Source organism: Malus sylvestris, chromosome 16 (assembly GCF_916048215.2).
Source record: "Malus sylvestris chromosome 16, drMalSylv7.2, whole genome shotgun sequence".
In the NCBI taxonomy this organism is placed as follows: domain Eukaryota; kingdom Viridiplantae; phylum Streptophyta; class Magnoliopsida; order Rosales; family Rosaceae; genus Malus; species Malus sylvestris.
Genome location: NC_062275.1, coordinates 25351438 through 25361672, shown reverse-complemented (window position 1 = coordinate 25361672; position 10235 = coordinate 25351438).

The window sequence follows — 10235 nt, the reverse complement described above, 5'->3', positions numbered from 1 at the left end:
AGAATTGCACATCTTAGAATCTTTGGTTGTCTGTGTTATGTACACACACCAAATGAGTTGAGACAGAAACTAGATGCAAAGAGTGTCAAGGGCATATTTGTAGGTTATGCAACCTGTGAAAAGGGGTACAGAGTGTATGATCCTCTTAGTAAAAAGCTTATACTCTCAAGGGATGTTTTGTTTGATGAAAATGCAGCCTGGGAATGGAAGACAGCTCCTGAGAACTATGTAACTGTGTTTAATCCTAGTGAGTTATCTGTGCTGCCTAAATGTATCTCATCAGAGACAACTCCAGAGGAAAATGATTATGTTTTGTCACCAAATCTGGCATTTTCTCATGAATCTGTAAGTGATGTGGACAGCAGCATGAAAATGACTCAAGCCTTTGATCACACTCCATTGAAATGGAGGAATCTAGATGATGTCTTGGCACAATGCAATCTTTGTATTATGGAACCTGAAAAATTTGAAGAGGCAGCCAAAGATGAAGCATGGATGAAGGCTATGAAAGATGAACTGTCAATGATTGAGAAGAATGCAACATGGGATCTGGTGAACAGACCAAGTGATAAACCCATAATTGGGGTTAAGTGGGTGTTCAAGACCAAGCTTAATCTCGATGGGACAGTGCAAAAGCATAAGGCAAGATTGGTAGCCAAAGGATATGCTCAGAAACCAGGTGTGGATTACAATGAAACGTTTGCACCTGTAGCTAGACTGGATACAATTCGGACTCTAATTGCTTTGGCAGCTCAGAAAAGTTGGAAATTATACCAACTAGATGTGAAATCTGCTTTTCTGAATGGAGTACTCGAAGAAGAAGTTTATGTAGAACAACCAGATGGTTTTGTGATCAAGGGGAGTGAAGACAAGGTGTACAAGCTTTATAAAGCTTTGTATGGTCTAAAACAGGCACCAAGAGCCTGGTATAGTGAAATTGATACCTATTTTGCTCACTGTGGGTTTGTGAAAAGTCAGAGTGAAGCTACTCTTTACATCAAAGTAAGGGGAGAAGAAATTCTGATTGTTTCAATCTATGTGGATGATATAGTGTATACTGGGAATAGCACTGAGATGTTGAAGGAGTTCAAGGAAGACATGATGACAAAATATGAGATGACAGATTTGGGGCTCCTTCACCATTTCCTTGGTATGGGAGTGATTCAAACTCACACAAGCATATTTATCCATCAAAGGAAGTATGCTGGTTCTTTGTTAGATAAGTTTGGTTTGAATGAGTGTAAATCTGTGTTTACACCACTGGTTTCATCAGAGAAGCTATGCAAAGATGATGGCAGTGGTTCAGCAAGTGAGGAACAGTATCGAAGAATTGTTGGAAGTTTGTTGTATCTCACAGCAACTCGACCAGATATAATGTATGCTGCAAGCCTTCTAGCTCGATTCATGCACTGTCCTACAAATAAACATCTTGGAACAGCCAAAAGAGTGCTTAGGTACATCAAGGGAACTTTAGATTATGGTTTAGAGTATGTAAAGGGAAAGAATGCAATGCTAATCGGATTCTGTGATAGTGATTGGGGAGGATCTGTTGATGATAGCAAGAGTACTTCTGGTTATGCATTTTCCTTTGGCAGTGGAGTGTTCTCATGGGCCTCAGTGAAGCAGAATTGTGTAGCACTCTCTACAGCAGAAGCAGAGTACATCAGTGCCTCTGAAGCAACTGCTCAAGCCATTTGGCTTAGATTTGTTCTTGAAGATTTTGGTGAGATGCAAACTGAAGCAACTCCAGTACACTGTGATAATACAGCAGCAATTGCAATTACTAAAAATCCTGTTTTCCATCAGAAAACCAAGCACATTGACAGAAGGTATCATTTTATCAAGAATGCACTCCAGGAAGGGATAATCGATTTGGTGTACTGTCAAACAAATGAGCAGGTGGCAGACATATTTACTAAGGCTTTGTCTAAGGATTGATTCAACTATCTTCGAGATATGCTTGGTGTGAAATCAGCTCAAAACTTAAAGGGGAGTGTTGAACTATAAGTATTTGAGCTGAAATGTTTTAGAATAAGTTTTGTTTAAATTGGTGAATCCACTTGTGCAGAATGAGGCAAAGTGTAAATGTCTAGTTTTGTAAAAAGGCCATGAGTGCCATGTGTTGGTAGATCCATGAAATTAGAGAGATGTGTGTCTAGGATGAAATGTAGTAGTTTATGTGGTCCCAAGTTAAGGACCTTCAGTTAATGTAAAGCACGTGAGTGCTCATTTCTGAAATGAGAAGCAATATTCCTCTGAAAAGTTTCTGCAGAGAAAAGAACAAGAAACCGTTCGCTTTCTCCAACCTTTGTTCATCGTGTGTTTTCTGTACAGCTCCATCTTCATCAAAACTATCATTGAAATCAAGTTACACTAACAATTCCAGCAAACTTGGAGATCCACCTAAGGTTGGACGTGTCATGACTTGGTTCTTAGCTATCTGAATTAAGGTGCTTGTAAGCACTTTTGTATTTGAAGTGGCAGGTAATGGTTAAATCTTTTGAGTTGCTATTGACACTTGTTGCATCAACTAAGTGACTAAGCAATTAGGTGTTGGATGCACAATATCAGCTCTCCTCATCTTTACACGCAGGAGAAGCTCTCATCATCTTTACACGCAGGAGAACTAGATAGGTCCATCGGTTTTATCCTTGCCGTCACACCATCCACTCAAATTACATTGGTAGCTGCCTATTTCCCTATATATAGGGACTTCATTCCTTTGGTTTTGGTCACCAACTGGTGCACGGGTTGAACGATGTAGTGAGATATATGGTTACATGCAAGCATGCATGTTAAGCCTTCGCAGAGAGTAATTATGAGAGTTTGACATGCAAGTGCATGCAAACATGTTCTGTACTTATGCTATATACATAGGTTTAGTTCTTATATTTATATATGAGAGATTATAAAATAAAAGAGAGTAGAAGAAATATATGGTGTTAGGAGCGATGAAGGAGCTTCCTCAAATACATGGAACTTAGCTATTTCGGTAGTGACATGGATAACTACGTGGAGCTTAGCTATTCCGGTAGTGACGTGGATCTTCGTTTTAGCTTTGGAATCCAAGTAAGGGAAATACAACAAACCTTTACGGAAACTGATTTTATTAAATTTTGTGAAGTATTAGAATATTCTTTATCTTTTTGGTTGATTAATGTGGTTGGATATTAATTGGCTAATTGCTTCGTTTAATTTACTTGTTATTAGTTATGGGATTATTGTTGGAATGTTATTCGATGAGAATATACTGTGATACATGTAAAAATGAAATGACATTATTTGTGCATCATTCATGTTGATGTGGTTAGAACTTCATTGTTTAGATTGGCCTGGAAATGAGGGTAATTGGAAAGGATCTTTTGTGTAATGGAATCTATTCATTGTGAACCAGGTCCTAGGAAAGCCCGATGTGCACATTAGAATAGGATATCGGTAGGATAAATTGTCGATGTGAGCATTTTGGGCTGGAGATCAATGAATTAGATAAGATGACTAACAAAAGGGGTTTATGAACTTGGGATATATTATGGGGGTTAATTTGTATAGTAGAATATTCGAACCACCACTACAGTGGTAAAATGCACGGTATGAGACGTGCAGGTTCGTGTGTTTTGTTTTATAAATTAACAAGTGTAGTCGAAGAGGTTGCATTGTATTCATGCATTGTTATCAATAATGATATTTGGCTATATGATTTCATGACACTTAATTTAGTATTGTCAATTTACTGTAGTAAGGTTATGTCCCTACTGAGTTGTTGAAGCTCATCTCTCTATTGTTATGCAGGTTTACAAACTAGACATTCAAGAGGGTAGGTAGGATGTGATCGAAATAGATTGGAGAATAGAAAGTTTATTCATCTATTTATTGTAGGGTATAAAGAATTCTTGATTTGTCTAAGAATCATGATTTATTTTTATAAGAGGAATTTTTTTTTCCAACCCGTTGCAATTTCCTTTTAATTATTTAGTTTTAACTCACATTTCAGATTTGGGTTCGAGTTTTTATTACTGATCCGGATTTTGGGCATGACAGAATGGTATCATAGCATAGGTATTAGAAACCCTTGGATATGAACTCTAGGAAAATATTAGCATGAGCCAGGTAGGTTTGAATCTAGAAGAGTCTATGAGATGGGTTTTGGAAGTAAGGGTTTTGGTTGGCCTCTAGTGATATGTAGAGTATACGAATAAGCTTAAATATGAAGTCAGTTTTTGCACATGATCTTGACAATTGAATTCATATGTGGATCTTTTGAGAAAGGAAATTAAGTTTGATCCAAAAAACGAAAAGGATAGGTTAAGCAACACATGCATATAAATTTAAGATGAATTTTTCAGATGAAATGGGTTCAGGAGTAACTAAAGGATGAGAGAACTTGGACTGTGGACTTGAGTAAGAGGAAAGTGGTCATCCTTACCCTGGAAGAAGTAAGAATAAATTGAGTACGTGGTTGTAATGTTTTGCCATTTAGAGAGAGATATGACTATTATCAATTTTTTTTTGTAAGTTATGTTACTGCAATGAAAAATTGGAGAAATCAGTGTGTACTCAACTCATTTGACTCTGAAGAGTGAAGCAAACAGGAGTATATAAGTAAATTCTACAAAATGAATTTCTCGAGTAAATTTATTCATTAGTCAAGGGATTAGAATCGATCTTAGAGTTAAGAGTTGAATGAGAGGAGAATTTGATGCGACATAGAGTTTTGTAAGTTTTGGTGTTGTTTTGATCTTGAGTAGTGGACAAATAAGAAGGATTTTATGCAAAAGGATTTTATAATAAGCTAGTTACGTGTGATGTTGAATGAGTATATTAGAGATTAAGATGCTACAAACACTTGAATTTTGTTACTCATATATTTTGATGTAAGAGCTAGTATTTACGAAGGAAATTTAGGTTTGGATTGGTCTATGGATTACTTATGGATAGATATGAAGCTAGTAGTCACTATTTGTTGATGGATTGTAAGATGCTAAACTTTGTTTTTTTATTTATTGGAGAATTAGTACACATAATCATATGTGCAGTGAGTATTACTGAACAAATTGGCAGATTTATTCCTAAGATGATACAAAGAATTATGATCACTTTGGATTTGTAATTTTGCAATTGAGTTATAAATTATTATATAGCTAATATGAACTCTAGGAGTTAGGTTAGAACTCAGTGTTGGTTCACGATTTCAGAGAATCACTTGCAAAATTATTGTTGTATACAAAATCATAATTATGAAAGAGAATTAGTGCTTCAATATGAGGATTTGGGTAGCTATATATTGGTCAGAAGAATTTGAGAGTACCTATATTGATGCAGAAGAGTATTCTACATGTTTCAGTGTTGAAGAATTTAAAACAAATGTATAAATATGTTGTTGAGACTTTGTATAATGATAATTAGGCTTGAATAAATAGCAGAGATGACAAAAGATGTTATAAGAGGAAGGATGAACTTTGGTTGTCTATCAGCTACTTTGATGAAGATATGACGAGTTTTGGGAATCAAATTAAGATGGAGAAGAGAGCAACTGTATTATAATATTGTCCGTACGGAAAGAGAGTAATTTTCAGTGGATAAGCTTCTGTTAATTTGAAGAAGAAAAAGAATTAAGGAGCTGAGGATTTTAAAAGAGAATGAAAACCACAAGTATACACTCTTGGTGATTGATGTATAAAGAAAGAGTGAAATACAATAGACAAAGGGATGTTGGGAGTGCCATAATTTAGTGACTTGGAATTTCATAGGAGATTGGCCTATTTAAATTTGGATGTGAACTACTAGTTGACTGGGATGCAGTTACTGGAATGAGAATTGTGTTGAAGTTTTCTCGTGGTTAGAATTCAAATAGAAGAAAAAGAAATGAGTTGAAGGGAAAATGAAGTTAAGGCTTACTACTAAACCAGAGGAAATAATGGGAACAAATTGATGAGGTTCTTAATATTAGTTAGGTATATGAACTATATGTGGTGAAAATAAGACTATTAGAGAATTCTTATTGGCTTGAAATATATTGAAGTTGTTGAATTTTTAGAGTTGGATGATCTTACTTCAGTTGTTTAATTAGTATGCATAAGGTTATCAACAATTGGAATACAAAACAAAGGGATTATGATGCATAGTATTGATTCTCTCTTTGATTTGGCAGTTAATTAGTGAAGTGATTGATATGTACAAGATCACAAGTTTGAAGTAATCGTTGGAGCTAAGAGCCATATATACTTTCCTTTACCACAAGTATTTAAGTGGTTAAATGATGTTATGGAAGGAATAGAGAGTCGTGAATTGGATGATCAAAGTAATCCCTAAGCAAGAATAACAGATGACATGTGTACTATTGACTCCAATTGAAGAACTTTAATACTTTGAATTATCTATGTGGGGTGTTGGATTTGTAGGTTTAAGAAATAAATTTACGGATATTGATGTGGAATATAAGGTCTGATATTTGATGAGTTTTACAAGATTTTATAGGTTAGTACTCAACTTCGGAATCATTTAGTGAACTCGCAATTTTTGAGACATGGACTTGAAAAGTATTGAGTGGTTGTTTCTGTTGACATTTTTGGAAAAATGAGGTTAATTGAAGTTGAACGACTACGATGATAGATGGATGGATGATCTTTATATATGAGGACTTGAGCTGACTGGTTTTAAGAATCAATTTTAGGAAGTCTTAATATCGATTTACATTCTTATATTAATTGACTTATCAAGGCTTTGATGGTTGGACGTTTTTAACGATTAAGGTTGGATAAATTTCGAGAACGAATTTTTTTAAGGAGGGTAGATTGTAAGATCTCGTATTTTTAGAATTTATTGTGGATATTATTTATGCATGTAGTTAAGCATATTGACACTATCTTATTTTTATGATTAAGGTTTGAGTTGAGAGGATTAAATAAAGGTGGGAGGTGGCAGTTTGTGGTGGAAGATATTGCATTAGTTAATTAGGAAGATAAGTTGAGTTGGAGTATTCTAGAATAAGAATACGTGGGCTGTCGAGACATGATTAGGAAAACAAAAAGTGGGAGGTGGCTTAAATGTTTCATGCAGATTAGTAGGTGTGTAATTCCAGCAAACTTGGAGATCCACCTAAGGTTGGACGTGTCATGACTTGGTTCTTAGCTATCTGAATTAAGGTGCTTGTAAGCACTTTTGTATTTGAGGTGGCAGTTGTAGGTTAAATCTTTTGAGTTGCTATTGACACCTGTTGCATCAACTAAGTGACTAAACAATTAGGTGTTGGATGCATGGTATCAGCTCTCCTCATCTTTACACGTAGGAGCTTGTAGAAGAATTAGACAGGTCCATTGGTTTTATCCTTTGCCGTCACACTGTCCAATCAAATTTCAAATTACATTGGTAGCGGCATTTTCCCCTATAAATAGGGACTTCTTTCCTTTGATTTTGGTTACCAACTGGTGCACGGGTTGGACGATGTAGTGAGATATATGGTTACATGCAAGCATGCATGTTAAGCCTTTGTAGAGAGAAATTATGAGAGTTTGACATGCAAGTGCATGCAAACATGTTCTGTACTTATGCTATATACATAAGTTTATTTCTTATATTTATATATGAGAGATTAGAAAATAAAAGAGAGTATGGTGTTAGGAGCGATGAAGGAGCTTCCTCAAATACGAGGAATTTAGCCATTTTGGTAGTGACATGGATAATTACGTGGAGCTTAACTATTTCGGTAGTGACGTGGATTTTTGTTTTAGCCTTGGAATCCAAGTAGGGGAAATACGGCAAACCTTTACGGAAATTGATTTTATTAAATTTCGTGAAGTGGTAGAGTATTTTTTATCTTTTTAGTTGATTAATGTGGTTGGATATTAATTAGCTAATTGCTTTGTTTAGTTTTACTTGTTATTAGTTATGGAATTATTGTTGGAATGTAATTCGTTGAGAATATACTGTGATATATGTAAAAATGAAATGATATTATTTGTGCATCATTCATGTTAATGTGGTTAGAACTTCATTGTTTAGATTGGTCTGGAAATGAGGGTAATTGGAAAGGTGTTTAGATTGGTCTGGAAATGATCTTTTGTGTAGTGGAATCTATTCATTGTGAACTAGGTCCTAGGAAAACCCTGTGTGCACATTAGAATAGGATATCGGCGGGATAAATTGTCGATGTGGGCGATTTGGGATGGAGATCAATGAATTAGATAAGATGACTAACAAAAGGGGTTTATGAACTTGGGATATATTATGGGGGTTAATTTGTATAATAGAATATTCAAACCACCATTGCAGTGGTAAAATGGACGGTATGGGGCGTGGATATCCGCATGTTTTATTATATAAATTAACAGGTGTAGCCGAAGAGGTTGCATTACATTCATGCATTGTTATCAATAATGATTTGAAATTTGGCTATATGATTCCATGACACTTAATTTAGTATTGTCAATTTACTGTGGTAAGGTTATGTCCCTATTGAGCTGTTGAAACTCATCCCTCTTTTGTTATGCAGGTTTACGAACTATACATTCAAGATGGTAGGCAGGATGTGATCGGATTAGATTGGAGAATATAGAGTTTATTCATCTATTTACTATAATTCTAGATTTGTCTAAGAATCATGAGTTATTTTTATAAGAGGAATTTATTTTCCAACCCGTGACAATTTCCTTCTAATTATTTAGTTTTAACTCACGTTTCGGATTTGGGTTTGAGTTGTTATTACTGATCCTAGTTGAGGGCATGACATCCATGGACCCCACCTCTTGCCTAATAATTAAGACTCGCTAGGAAGTGTGTTTTTGGACAGTTTTTGCCTTTAACCCAAACTGCTTAGTTAATTCAAGACCCATGAAAGTGCTCTTAGAGTGAGACCAATATTTAAGTTCTTGTGGAAGCCACCCTTGCATTATATCGAGCAAAACTAATACTGACACACCCCGACCCCAATCGAGGCATTCTGGCTATCACGTAAGGGTGACATAGCCATGTGCGCTGTGCGGAAGTGAACGTGATATAAAAATACGGATAAATAAAAACCAACTAACTAATTTACACTAGACTAGCATATTAGTGCGAGTGAAAGTGTTTAAAGTGTAGGTACACACACAACCAAAGCGTAGGTATCAGAACGCAATCCAGAAGTCTAATTACTAATTATACAAATCATAAAAGAAACCCTACATTGGTGGATATTTGTTAGAACCGCCGTGGAGTCCTCGTGAGCCACCAACCCAAACTTCTATCTAGAACCTGGAGGGGCACCAAACAAAAAGTGTGAGTGGGAAAAAACAAAGCTTTTCAAAACCATTTATCTTTCCAAAAGTAATAACCCTTCACCGTAAAACCCGTATAATTTCCCAGAAAATAGTACTACGTATGTATATAAGAACCAAGCTTGAGAGTAGCAAAACCACATATATGCCAGGTCAATCATCTCCACAATGCATAAGTAAGCCAAGGGAAATGAATCAATATAAAATGACATATCAGCCGCAGTTACCTAACGTGACCTATACGGTTGAGTCTATAACTCATCAGTCAAGTCCTACACGTGAGTCATAACCACCTAATGTGGTATATACGACAGGCTAGGTGTAAATGAATGCGCTCAAGTGCTATGATCACATGAGGGTTGTGCGAAGTATCGCAAGTCACCTACGAGTCAGAACCACCTAAGGTGGTCTGTACGACAAGTTGGCACCTGCCGGTCCTGGGGGGTGAACGATCACGTGAATGCTAGGCCTTGGCCTCTGGCGGAGCATTAACACCGGGGTGTAGGACAATGAATTCTACGCACAACAATTCATCACTAACTACTATGTAATCATACCAACAATGTGTACTCACATGAACTTACCTTGGCCTCCGCAATAGCATGCAATATTATGCAAAGCTATCCTAAATCATATGCTAAAATATAAAGCAAATATGACATGGCAAATTTTCAAACTTTAATATCTTCCTCGTTTTTCAACCAAATTCCATGAAATTTATGTCAAATTGAAGCCTTAAACGAGTTGAACATTGTCTTACCTCTCAGAGGTCCAAAAACTGACGGAAACTGGTAAGAAAGTTCCTTGAAATTTCGGCTAAACCTGGAAACCCACGGTTAAGCTTATCCCAACCTCCAAACTACTTCAAAATTACTCCAACAAACCATATAATCTAGAAAAATACCTTCTTAAGTCTCACACTAGCTAAAACGGTCGCGATCACGTCGAAACAATTTACTCTCCTCGCCAGAGCTCAGGTATCTT